This window comes from Entelurus aequoreus, linkage group LG15 (genome assembly GCF_033978785.1).
Source record: "Entelurus aequoreus isolate RoL-2023_Sb linkage group LG15, RoL_Eaeq_v1.1, whole genome shotgun sequence".
NCBI lineage: Eukaryota > Metazoa > Chordata > Actinopteri > Syngnathiformes > Syngnathidae > Entelurus > Entelurus aequoreus.
This window is the reverse complement of record NC_084745.1, coordinates 17,830,994-17,845,472: the sequence shown is the minus strand read 5'-3', so window position 1 is coordinate 17,845,472 and position 14,479 is coordinate 17,830,994. Positions and strand designations below refer to the sequence as shown.

The window sequence follows — 14,479 nt, the reverse complement described above, 5'->3', positions numbered from 1 at the left end:
CTGACAGTCGCTTCGGATGCGCCGTTTTGTGGGCGGTCTTATTTACGTGGCTCACCTTCGGCAGCGTCTTCTCCCCGTCATCTATGTTGTAGCGATGTAGCGTGCAAGGACGGGAGTTGAAGAAGTGTCAAAAGATGGAGCTAACTGTTTTAATGACATTCAGATTTTACTTCAATCAATAACGGAGCAGCACCTTCTCATCCGTAGCTCAATAATGCAACACCAAAGCCGTGAAAAACCGTCCGACCGGAACCCTCTAATAACTAAAGTTCCGGGAGTGAATAATGTAAACCCACTACCGTTTTTAGCGCTTTCATAGCTAGTCTACTGACAGATATAAGTAAGAACTTTACACTACTTTATATTACAAATGGCAACAGTGGAGAATGAATGCCACATAAGAAGATGGAGAAAAGGAAGAAACTTATCCACTATGGTGTTGGCGCAGACTACAATGGCGGAGGCGCTCAAATTTTCAGGACTTATGCAGACCCCAAATACACGTCAGCGGGTACCAGAAGGTAAGAAAAGTTTGTTTTGCATAATATTGCGAAAAACAAATGCCAGATAATGTCTGCTAATTGTTGCCATTTTGCGGTCTTTATACACGCACCACAGTAATACGCCGACAATCCATCAAGCGATGCGGCTTCATAGCTTACCGAAGTCGTACTAAAAACATTTTGACAGATTTTTGAGCGCCGTGTGTAATGTTCTATTTTCTCAATGGAACATTTTAAGTTTTGGTGTTGTTTACTGGCGTCATCTTGCAGTTTACACGTATCTCTTATGTGTGACTGCCATACTGGTCACACTTATCATTACACCATGTACCAAATAAAATAGCTTTGAGGTCGGTAAGCACAACCAGAATTATGCCATACATTAGGCACACCGGGTTATGAGGCGCACTGTCGATTTTTGAGAAAATGAAAGCATTTTAAGTGCGCCTTATAGTCTGAAAAATACGGTAGGTCTTGTCATGATAGACGTCTCCAGAGATTTTCCTGACAACACATGAATCTGGTAGCAGGGGCTCATTTTTTTTAATTTTCAAAGGGGCGCCACAGAATTAATTTTGAAATTTCATGTTAGGGACCCCAAAAATATAAAACATTTTGCTAAACTTAACACATTTGCAAACATTGGTGAGTTTTCGTGCTTGTTACAAGCCTCAAAAAAGCGATCGAAGTGGGAGAATAATAATAAACAAAGCATGTTAATAGGGCCTTTGCAGCTTTTAGAGAAATAGAGAATAGAAGAGAGGAATTTACTTTGTTTTGTCTTTTTGTGTCTTTTAAGCGTCCATTAACCAGAAAGTAGCCTGCTAACTAACGCACGCCCAATGAAACATTAATATGGCTCTAAAATACTTTGCTAGCATTGCTTTTGTGGGGTTTTGAATACAATGAACTAAATAAAAGAAAACATATTTGTTTAAATTTATATTATCAACAGTATTTTTAAAGTAAAGTGGATTAAATGCAGTTGAAAACATCACATCAATCCTCACATACCTTTCAGGTGCACCCCCTACTGGCTGTGAGCAATATATTGAGTATTTGTTGTTATCAGACACATGATAAAAAAACAATAATAGACTTAGACAAACTTTAATGATGCATAAGGGAAATTGTTCAACACAGTAGTTCAGTTACAATGATGGAAAGTGTAAAGATGGAAAGGACAATGCAGGTATAAATAGACTAAATATAGCGACATAAAATATAACATATATATACGAATATATACAAATATATAATAATAGCAGTAGTTACATTTCTAGCTTAGGATAAAAAAGGAAACCACTTCCCTGCAGCTGGAATACAATCCAGAATCCATGATTATCCAATAAAATGTGCTCCTGGTTTGATGCCTAATGGATGGCGGGCCATGGCCACTTCTTCAAAGTGGGTCACATTTTTTCCCCCTTCAGGCCGTCGTTATTGTGTTATTCTGCACAAAAAGGCTCCAAAGAAAACTTGCGAGAGCTCCTCTGACTGTGAGCTTCAACTGTAGCTCCAGCTGTCAATCATTTTCTCGGCGGGTTCAGGTTCCTTGCTGGTTTTTGGTCACAAGTATATAAGAATTTTTGGGGTTAGTTTTTTTGTGCTTTACCTTAAAGTCTATCTCTTGTTTAAGGGCTGCTGGCCTTATTTCCTTCATATATTTTTTAACCACTGGGTTAATATGTTTATCCAAAATTCACGTTGAAAAATTCACATGACTGTCTTCACAGGAAGTTTCTATATATGGCGTGTTAATAGGGAAAGTGTCATTGTTTCTGGTTGAAATCATTTCAGTGTGACATCAATCAACGGACTAACAATAAACACATTTATGACCAAAAAACAGCAAAAATAAGGTCAGAGTCTAAATCATAAACAACCATTTTTGCCGATTTTGTCTTCATGTGCAATTTAGGGACAATCGCATTCAGAGCGGCTAACAGCATCAAGCTATAGAGAACTTGGTCATGGCAATTTTATAACTTTAAATACGTTTGATGGTTTCTTGAGTGGGACATTTGCCCATTTAACTGCTTGTGCAACGTAAAAAAAATCCACACAATTTAGGGTAAAAAAATAATGGCAGCTGTGGTTGCCTGGAATTCACCGGAAAAAATACAATCACGATGTATAGGACATTACTTTATGTTGGTGTTGACTCCCTTAATTTTACAGTGATAGCTGTTTTTGCTTATGATAAATTACTATGAAAAACTGACATATTATTAACCTGTTTACAAAAAAACAATAGCCTTTGCGGTCAAATACTGGCAGCTGTGGTTGCCAGGAAATCACCGTAAGAAATACAATCACGATGTATAGAACATTACGATATGTTGGTGTTAAATCCCTTAATTTTACAGTGATACCTGTTTTGGCTTATGATAAATTACTATGAAAAACTGACATATTGTTAACCTGTTTATGAAAAAATGTTTTGGCCTTTATGGCAAAATACTGGCAGATGTGGTTGCCAGGAATTCACCGTAAAACAAATTAGGGCATGTTTTAGTGTTGCCAATCAGGTTGTATGTCATTAGATGTGGAAGGAAGCCGGAGAGAACCCACGCAGTCACAGGGAGACCATGCAAACTCCACACACAAAGACCCCTAGCCCGGGAACCGAACCCAAGGCCTTCTCTCTATGAGGTACAAATGCTTACAACAGTACCACCGTGCTGCCCTGTAACCAATACTAGTATCTGCAAAATGCCTGTGTTTCCAAGACATGTGATCAGTACATGATTTTAAAATGTGTACAACCTTTCACTGGACAAGTAGCAACATGTTCCTTCAAGAGAGCTATTACAAATGAGCCTTAAATGCTCCGTAACTGTTAAATAGCTGCTTGCCACCAGTTCCAGCACACTTAAACACAGCGTGGTTCATTTCGGTGCAGTTTGCAATGAAGCACGTAGACATCACCCCTCAATGTCAGAAACCCATCCATCCATCCATTTTCTACCGCTTGTCCATTGCAGGGTGGCGGGGGTTGCTGTAGCCTATCTCAGCTGCATTCGGTCGGTAGGCGGGGTACATCCTGGACAAGTCGCCACCTCATCGCAGGGCCAACACATATAGACAGACAACATTCACCTTGCCACAAAAATACATGAAAACATGTTGTTAGCCAAAGGCTAATTCTTTAACACAAACCACTAAAACAATTAAGGTATGCTTTAAATTAAAATGTATAATCTGCAACATCTTTAATTCAGACAGAGTAATAATGTACATTTTATTTGCATATTACAGTATGTGCAAATGCATTGTACTATTTTTTTTTTAAAATTTTCACAGTAAAGCCATGTGTTTTCTACGTAATATAACCAAAGTCATTTAGGTTATCCACTGTTTCTTGGTTTGAAGGAATCTACTGCATTTGTTACAACTATTTTTTATTATATGGTGTTTTACTGTTGCTATTTATTAATTGCTTGCCAAAGTTTTAATGATCCTTTTTTTATAGTGTAGTTTGAATTTTTCCGCCAAATCTGGTTTCGAGGAGTTTTAGCCGTGTTACGCACATTTCCTTGGAAGTTTCTGTCTGTACCTTCCAGACCCGACAACACTGCTCTGCTCTTAATATAGCTTCAAAATGCCTTCAGAAGCAGCGACAATTACTCACTGCTGCTGCTGCTTCCTGAGGAGACGCAAAGAGCGAGTTGCATAAAAGTTGGATAAAAAGATGTTATAAAAATATCTCCGCTTCAGTCTTTGACCTGCCGGATGTAGCGATATTTACACTTCAATGGCAGCTACCTTGCAGCAGCTTTTTGCTTTCATTTCAAGGGTTTTTTATATTTAGTATAGCGCTGTGGAACAATTACTTCAATATATATGATATTCTTTTTGGCCTTCTGCATGAACTTAGTGATTTCAAGCTGGAGATGTGACCACGAAACAATAATCACAAGTATTATGTTGTTCTACAAAACCCAAAACCAGTGAAGTTGGCACGTTGTGTAATTCGTGAATAAAAACAGAATACAATTATTTGCAAATCATTTTCAACTTATTGCGAACTGAGAAACTTAAAAATAATCATTAACTTAGAATTTAATGGCAGCAACACATTGCAAAAAAGTTGGCACATGGGCATTTTTACCACTGTTACATGGCCTTTCCTTTTAACAACACTCAGTAAACGTTTGGGAACCGAGAAGACCAATTTTTGAAAGTGGAAGCCGGAAGTGAAGCCGGTAGCATTTCTGGGTGTTGTTGATAAATGGCTTTTGCTTAGCATAGTAGTCTTAACTTGCACTTACAGATGTAGCGACAAACTGTTGTTACTGACAGTGGTTTTCTGAAGTGTTCCTGAGCCCATGTGGTGATATCCTTTACACACTAATGTCGGTTTTTGATGCAGTACCGCCTGAGGGATCCAAGGTCACGGGCATTCAATATTACGTGCAGTGACTTAGATGGTGAAATCCCTAAATTTCTTGCAATAGCTGGTTGAGAAATGTTGTTCTTAAACGGTTCGACAATTTGCTCACGCATTTGTTCACAAAGTGGTGACCCTCGCCTCATCCTTGTTTGTGAATGACTGAGCATTTCATGGAAGCTGCTTTTATACCCAATCATGGCACCCACCTGTTCCCAATTAGCCTGTTCACCTGTGGGATGTTCCAAATAAGTGTTCGATGAGCCTTCCTCAACTTTCTCAGTATTTTTTGCCACTTCTGCCAGCTTTTTTGAAACATGTTGCAGGCATCTAATTCCAAATGAGATAATATTTGCAAAAAATTAAGTTTTCCAGTTCGAACGTTAAGTATCTTGTCTTTGCAGTCTATTCAATTGAATATAGGTTGAAAAGGATTTGCAAGTCTTGTATTCTGTTTTTATTTACCATTTACACGATTTGCCAACTTCACTGGTTTTGGGGTTTGTACTTTGCTGCCTGGTTGAAGCACAACTTTAATAAAAATTTAACCAGATGACACTGATGTAATTTCCCTGCAGGTTCAGCATCTTTGGATCTGTGACAGGCAGAGACGGACGTCAATCTACGGCGTCAAAAGTTCAGGACGTAATGGAAATAATTTGACGAGGCCCCCAGCGTGACAATGAATGAGCTTGGAGGTACGAATAAATATTAGCCCGCACGCTTGCACGTCTGATCTCTGAATAGGCTGATTAATCTCCCCAACTCCCAGTTTCTCGTTGTGCATTTTATTCAGCACATTATTCCGCTTCAAATGCAGAGCATCAAAGATTTTTCCTTGACAAAGACAATAAATAAGGAGGTAGTCAGGCTCTGAATCATAATTTTTTATCTATTGGAAAACATTTTTGCCAACTTGAACTCTATCCGGCATAGCTAGATAGCGAAAAGCTATTTTTGAGCTTGCTTTGCCTGAATATAAACAACTTATGGGAAAATATGGACTCTTTCTGCAACCTTCAAATACAGTGGATAAAGAGGAAACACAGACACTATTGCTAGCGATGTAGAACGTGTATATATATATATATATATATATATATATATATATATATATATATATATATATATATATATATATATTAGGGGTGTAACGGTACGTGTATTTGTATTGAACCGTTTCGGTACGGGGGTTCCGGTTTGGTTCGGAGGTGTGCCGAACGAGTTTCCACACGAACATATAAAGTAGCCGCCTAAGCTAAAGTCTTAACAAGCTGCTCTGCTTTCTGCCTCTGTCTCCTACACAGCACCCAGCATTGTCCCACCCACACAACCATCTGATTGGTTACAACCATAGCGGTAACAGCCAATCAGCAGTGCGTATTCAGAGCGGTAACAGCCAATCAGCAGTGCATATTCACAGCGGTAACAGCCAATCAGCAGTGCGTATTCAGAGCGCATGGAGTCAGTGCTTCTGCGGTGGGGTTAGCAGGTAGGTGTTTAGCAGGTAAGCATCAGGCAGCGGACTCTCCCCAAATGAAAATAAACACCTCCCAGTCAACTACTAGTAACATCACTATGAGCCCGTTGACCTTCTAGAAACAAACTGCAGCTCAGCTCGCTCGCAGTCCTGGCTTGAGGTGAAGGTAATTAGCTTTTAGTGTAACGTTAGCTCATTTTGCGGTGTGTGTGTGTGTTAGCTCAATGTGCGGTGTGTGTGCGTGTGTGTGTGTGTGTGTGTGTGTGTGTGTGTGTGTGTGTGTGTGTGTGTGTGTGTGTGTGTGTGTGTGTGTGTGTGATAAAAATCAACTACAGGCTTCCCAAATGCTGTAATAAATTAAGCATGATGAGTTGACTTGAAACGGTTTAATGTTGCACTTTTTATATGTAGAAGAAAAGTTTTGTCATTTTATTTAATCTGAGCAACAACTTGAGGCAGTTTAATGTTGATTAACGTGGGCAGAATTATTATAGTGTTCCCAATGTTAAAAGGATAAAGCCATTGTTTACAAATTTGGTAAATAAATAACCAACAAATTTATATTTTGTTGTTTTCTTACTGTACCGAAAATGAACCGAACTGTGACCTCTAAACCAAGGTACATACCGAACCGATAATTTTTGTGTACCGTTACACCCCTAATATATATATATATATATAGGTATATATATATTTACCACACGAAAAAAATTTGTTTACACTACAGTAACGTTACCATATAAAATCTTCCAACAATAGATCGTATTTGGTTGATTTAGAACGACAAAAACTAATCAGAAGTGCTAATAATGGCAGTTATAGAAGCTTATATTGTGTTTTGCATTCAGAGCAGCCATATTTGAAGCCAACTCGGGGGTGTTGAGAATGCTCCGACTTTACGAAGGAGAAAATCTGACTTCGAGGGGTGTTGAACTCGGAAATTCCGACTTCCTAGTACAAATGTAACGCACCATATCTGTCCATTGAGCTGTAGTAGTTAGCTTGTGAAGCTAGTTAGCAAAACAATCGGTCTATTGAGCTGTAGTAAGTAGCTTGTGTGGCTAAGTAACAAGTAAACTTTGCATATTAATTTATTGTCACTGTCGGATTTACTGAGTTGCCAGATGTGTTCGCACGTGTGCTAAAAGTAATTATCTTTACTTGATGGCATTTTTTTCAGAATATAGACATTCAAACATTTTTTTTTTAACCAACGGTTTGTGAAAGTATCTCCCGATAACTTCAAATAATCAACAAATACAGCTAAAAAAGTTTGAATATTTTATTTTCCATTTACATTGTTCATAAGTCATATTTGAAGTGGCATTTTTTGCTTGGACACCGGGTATTAATGGTTACATTGCTGTAACTATATAAACATTAATTTCATGCTAATAACTTGAATGCTATTTATTTCTAAAATGAGTTTTGGTATCTATCATGAATGGACAAGCTACTTGGAAAATGAAGTAAGCTAAGCTACAAGTTACTCTCGATTAAATGTAGCTAAGCTACAGGGGAAGCTATCCCTGGATAATTGTAGCAAGCTACACTACAAGCTACACAGCAAAAGTAGTTTGCTACATCAAAGCTAAATTCAACGGCATTTCTATCTATGGGCCCACATGTATAACATCAATGTAGGGCTGGACGATATGGCCTTTTATTAATATCTCAATATTTTTAGGCCATGTCACGATACACGATATATATCTCGATATTTTGCCTTAGCCTTGAATTAACACTTAATTCATATAATCACACCAATATGATGATTCTATGTGTCTACAAACCCTGTTTCCATATGAGTTGGGTAATTGTGTTAGATGTAAATATAAACAGAATACAATAATTTGCAAATCCTTTTCAACCCATATTCAATTGAATGCACTACAAAGACAACATATTTGATGTTCAAACTCATAAACTTTTTTTTTTTTTTCAAATAATAATTAACTTAGAATTTCATGGCTGCAACACGTGCCAAAGTAGTTGGGAAAGGGCATGTTCACCACTGTATTACATGACCTTTCCTTTTAACAACACTCAGTAACCGCTGCTGCCCACTGCTCCCCTCACCTCTCAGGGGGTGAACAAGGGGATGGGTCAAATGCAGAGGACAAATTTCACCACACCTAGTGTGTGTGTGACAATCATTGGTACTTTAACTTTTAACTTTAACTTTTAACTTAAAAGTTTGGGAACTGAGGAGACACATTTTTGAAGCTTCTCAGGTGGAATTCTTTCCCATTCTTGCTTGATGTACAGCTTAAGTTGTTCAACAGTCCGGGGGTCTCCGTTGTGCTATTTTTGGCTTCATAATGTGCCACACATTTTCAATGGGAGACAGGTCTGGACTACAGGCAGGCCAGTCTAGTACCCGCACTCTTTTACTATGAAGCCACGTTGATGTAACACGTGGCTTGGCATTGTCTTGCTGAAATAAGCAGGGGCGTCCATGGTAACGTTGGTTGGATGGCAACATATGTTGCTCCAAAACCTGTATGTACCTTTCAGCATTAATGGCGCCTTCACAGATGTGTAAGTCACCCATGTCTTGGGCACTAATACACCCCCATACCATCACAGATGCTGGTTTTCAACTTTGCGCCTATAACAATCCGGATGGTTCTTTTCCTCTTTGGTCCGGAGGACACGACGTCCACAGTTTCCAAAAACAATTTGAAATGTGGACTCGTCAGACCACAGAACACTTTTCCATTTTGTATCAGTCCATCTTAGATGAGCTCAGGCTCAGCAAAGCCGACTGTGTTTCTAGGTGTTGTTGATAAACGGTTTTCGCCTTGCATAGGAGAGTTTTAACTTCCACTTACAGATGTAGCGACCAACTGTAGTTACTGACAGTGGGTTTCTGAAGTGTTCCTGAGCCCATGTGGTGATATCCTTTACACACTGATGTCGCTTGTTGATGCAGAACAGCTTGAGGGATCGAAGGTCACGGGCTTAGTTGCTTACGTGCAGTGATTTCTCCAGATTCTCTGAACCCTTTGATGATATTACGGACCGTAGATGGTGAAATCCCTAAATTCCTTGCAATAGCTGGTTGAGAAAGGTTTTTCTTAAACTGTTCAACAATTTTCTCACGCATTTGTTGACAAAGTGGTGACCCTCGCCCCATCCTTGTTTGTGAATGACTGAGCATTTCATGGAATCTACCTTTATACCCAATCATGGCACCCACCTGTTCCCAATTTGCCTGTTCACCTGTGGGATGTTCCAAATAAGTGTTTGATGAGCATTCCTCAACTTTATCAGTATTTATTGCCACCTTTCCCAACTTCTTTGTCACGTGTTGCTGGCATCAAATTCTAAAGTTAATGATTATTTGCAAAAAAAAAAAAGTTTATCAGTTTAAACATCAAATATGTTGTCTTTGTAGCATATTCAACTGCATATGGGTTGAAAATGATTTGCAAATCATTGTATTCCGTTTATATTTACATCTAACACAATTTCCCAACTCATATGGAAACGGGGTTTGTACATTAAAACATTCTTGTTCATACTGCATTAGTATATGCTCATTTTAAGCTTTCATCCAGAGAGGGAAATCACAACTAAGTCAATTTACCAAAACTGTATTTATTAAACAGTTATTAAGCAGTGGCCCAAACATTCATGTCATTTCCAAAACAGAAAGTGCAAGATTGTCAGAGACATTTTAAAACAAGCTATTAGTGCACTTTTGTGCATGATGTCACTAAGATGACATATCAAAACAACACTAAATTAAAGTGCACTTTTTGTACAGAACGCCACTACAATAGTTAAAAACAAATAAAGTGCACTTTAGTGCATGATGTCACACAAGATATTTCAATAACTGTCAAATAAAAATATAGGAAATCAAATAGTGTATGTCCTTCGCTATGTGGTAGGTTACTGCGGACGTTATCTCCTTCTGTTGTTGACTATTTTTTTCATACGGTGTTGATCTGGAAATTGTTGCTTCTGCATTTTGTTGGTGTGACACCGAACGGAGATGTTGACATGCGGAGTTTCAAGCACTCTTCATTCTCAAGTAATGCTACAAATTAGCACTGCCGCTACTTTTTGTAGCAACGCTTTTGCCGCATACTTGACATACTACGGTTGTCTGTTAAACATCTTCCCGCTTGAAGCCAAACCACCACCAGACGATGGACCCTGTGCTGTTTTTCTTGGGAATTAATTCTTCCTTCATTTGTTTCCAGATTCGCACCTTCTCTCTCTCGTATTACCACTCGCACAGCACCGTTAGCATCACAGCTAACTTTACCCATGCCGCTACCTCTCTGCTCCGCGAGAGCGTATGACGTTGCACACGCGACAGTATGTGACGTATGTGTGCGCTTGTTTTATCTCTCTGTGAGAAGGAGAGGCAAGAAAGAGTGAGAAACACCTGTAGTGTAATGCCCGCAGCTAAAAGCAACTGCGTGAGAACGTATACTCGAATATCACGATATAGTCATTTTCTATATCGCACAGAGACAAACCCGCGATATATCGAGTATATTCGATATATCGCCCAGCCCTATATCAATGTTAATAAAACTGAGAGTGTTCAAATGAACCCAATAAGGGTCCAATACTATTTACTATCTGTCATTTAGCTCGGGACACCCTACAACTACCTTTGGCCCAAAACGCATACATTTTTCTAAATATGGCTAAGGACACGCATTATTGTGGGTTTCCTGCACGTCATCTTCATCACTAAAGGAAAAACAGAATCTGCGGGAGAGAATCCCTCTGACATTTTCAAGTATGTTTCTTTTTTTTATGTGCTCAGCTTGAAGCGTCCTTCTGCCTATGACTCCCTCGTAGTCATGTGACATAAGTGCATGACTGTTATGATTTTGCTTACTAGTTTTGATGACCCGCCCGCCTTATCTTGCCTCTGTTTGACCAGTCCGTAATGATTCACCCTAACCTTAGCCAATTGTGACTCATCAGACGAACCCCAACATTTTCTCCGTATGTATGGATGTTCTCTTTCATCCAGGTCATTGGATTTTCTCCGTATTTTTCTTTGGCCTGGATTCGTAGTCCATTTTCTCTCTTTGTAGCTTGTAGCTTTGATGGAAGCTACCTAGCTACGTAGGTCTAAAAGTGGCTAAGCGACAGAAAAAGCTACTTGTTAAACTAGTAGCTAAGCCACCGCCAAGCTACTGGAAAATATAGTTAAGCCACATATCGTATATAGCTTGTTACTGCTCATCACTGCTATCTATCTATCTATCTATCTATCTATCTATCTATCTATCTATCTATCTATCTATCTATCTATCTATCTATCTATCTATCTATCTATCTATCTATCTATCTATCTATCTATCTATCTATCTATCTATCTATCTATCTATCTATCTATCTATCTATCTATCTATCTATCTATCTATCTATCTATCTAGTTGAGGTTTCTGTGGTTAATCCGTTATACAGAGCTCAATACCGGGGTATAGCGGAATATACGTTAGGTCAGGAAAAGACACAGAGGCTATTTCAGCCCTACAAGCCTGTTTCGCAGGTTTCCCTGCTCTTCAGGAAATCCCCTGAAGAGCAGGGAAACCTGCGAAACAAGCCTGTTTGACGCCGAAAATTTACGTCCTTCTCTGCCTGTCACAGACCCAAAGATGCTGAACCTGCAGGGAAATGACATCAGTGTCATCTGGTTAGATTTTTTATTAAAGTTGCGCTTCAACCAGGCAGCAAAGTACAAACCCCAAAACCAGTGAAGTTGGCACGTTGTGTAAATCGTAAATAAAAACAGAATACAATGACTTACAAATCATTTTCAACCTATATTCAATTGAATACACTGCAAAGACAAGATACTTATTGTTCGAACTGGAAAACTTAATTTTTTGCAAATATATTAGCTCATTTGGAATTTGATGCCTGCAACATGTTTCAAAAAAGCTGGCAGAAGTGGCAAAAAAGACTGAGAAAGTTGAGGAAGGCTCATCTAAGCCTGTTTCGCAGGTTTCCCTGCTCTTCAGGGGATTGATTTCCTGATTAATGACGCGTTGTTGGTAAATAGATGAATGCAAAGATGCAAATTGCGGTGTCCTTGGTCTGTTCCCACAATAAGAGCCTGCCACAGCCTTTAATTGGCATCCGGATGTGTTTTCTTGGTGATTATTGATGAAAGACGACAACCACAGCCCGGGCGGACTCATTTTGCGAGGAGAGCGGACTAATTAGACGCAAGGACTAATTAGAAGAGGCTTGTTGATGATGATGGCGTAATCCCACCACGGTGACGAATAGATGTTTTTGTAGAAGCCATCCTTTCCCCTGAATATAGTCTATTTGATCATGTTCTTTTGCCTGCCAGATCCCCCCCTGCTGTTTTTTTGTGCTGGTCCCCTTTTCCAGCAGGACACAAAAGAGTCTTTTTGGTTGGCGAAATAGCGACAGGGAGGCGGGTACAAAAAAAAAAGGCCATTTGTGCTATAAAGTGCTCTTTACATAAGTAGCTTTGTGGGAAAAGTAGAAGTAGGACAGACTTTGCGCGGATGCTGTCAACTATTGTTGAAACAAAGTGAAATGACATTCACCGTACACAAGAAGTGAATAGCAGATCGTTTTCCAGCTATAAAACAAGATGTGTCGATTATTACAATTGTTTGTGCCCTCCTGTAGATGTTTCCACAAGCATGATTTTTACACGTGGAAGAGATGAGATAAGCTGCCAAGTGGGTCACCAGAAATCCCCATGTGGGCTTGAGGAGAAGCTTCACGCACACACCCACACACGCATATTCACACACATATTGTCGATTTTCACAGAGAATAATTCCTTACATGTGATTTCCCTCCATTGCACTGCTCAATACAGTCATTTTCTTCGCTTGGATTCCTGTAGCGAGTCGGAAGAATCCAACTCTTTAAGTTTGCTCGTCATTGCAGCAATCTTTAAAGGTCTCATTTAATAGTATTTTCCACCAAAGTTCCTCAAAGGTCTCACAGGAGTACACTGGAGGTGTGTTCATGCTTGCCAACCTTGAGACCTCCGAATTCGGGAGATTGGGGGGGGGGGGGGGGGGGGGGGGGTTAGGGTGGAGGAGTATATCTATAGCTAGAATTCACTGAAATTCAAGTATTTCTTATATATATATATATATATATATATATATATATATATATATATATATATATATATATATATATATATATATATATATATATATATATATATATATATATATATATATATATATATATAAATAAAATAAATACTTGACTTTCAGTGAATTCCAGCTATATATATGTATTTTATTATATTTATTATATACACTACCGTTCAAAAGTTTGGGGTCACATTGAAATGTCCTTATTTTTGAAGGAAAAGCACTGTACTTTTCAATGAAGATAACTTTAAACTAGTCTTAACTTTAAAGAAATACACTCTATACATTGCTAATGTGGTAAATGACTATTCTAGCTGCAAATGTCTGGTTTTTGGTGCAATACACCTATGTGGTGTATAGAGGCCCATTTCCAGAAACTATCACTCCAGTGTTCTAATGGTACAATGTGTTTGCTCATTGGCTCAGAAGGCTAATTGATGATTAGAAAACCTTTGTGCAATCATGTTCACACAGCTGAAAACAGTTTAGCTCGTTACAGAAGCTACAAAACTGACCTTCCTTTGAGCAGATTGAGTTTCTGGAGCATCACATTTGTGGGGTCAATTAAACGCTCAAAATGGCCAGAAAAAGAGAACTTTCATCTGAAACTCGACAGTCTATTCTTGTTCTTAGAAATGATGGCTATTCCACAAAATTGTTTGGGTGACCCCAAACTTTTGAACGGTAGTGTATATATATATATACATACATATAAATAAAAGAAATACTTGAATTTCAGTGTTCATTTATTTACACATATACACACATAACACTCCTCTATTCATTGTTGTATTTGAAAGTGCAATGCTTTGCAGCCAGTAGCACAGCCTTTGAAGGAGCATATGTTTGGGCAGTGTAATATTCTGGGTTGGAGTCAATAACCAGGCGAGGTGATGAAGTTACGTCTCTTTACTTCATACTTCAGAACCGACTCCCTCACTTGCCGTCAGGGTGCGCAATACAACGT

At 38.8% G+C, this 14,479-nt stretch overlaps 1 long non-coding RNA gene across 4 annotated transcripts in view; it reads left to right on the top strand.

Annotated features, from left to right (window-relative positions):
• The window catches only part of LOC133629870 (uncharacterized), a 66,612-nt gene that overhangs the window by 12,863 nt on the left and 39,270 nt on the right, over positions 1 to 14,479 (top strand). For 3 of the 4 annotated variants that reach the window (XR_009821146.1, XR_009821145.1, XR_009821144.1), the window contains exon 2: positions 5,475 to 5,594. This is a non-coding gene — a long non-coding RNA (uncharacterized LOC133629870). Of the gene's footprint in view, positions 1 to 5,474; positions 5,595 to 6,203; positions 6,389 to 14,479 lie in introns of all 4 variants that reach the window. The other variant, XR_009821147.1, reaches the window with a different exon arrangement.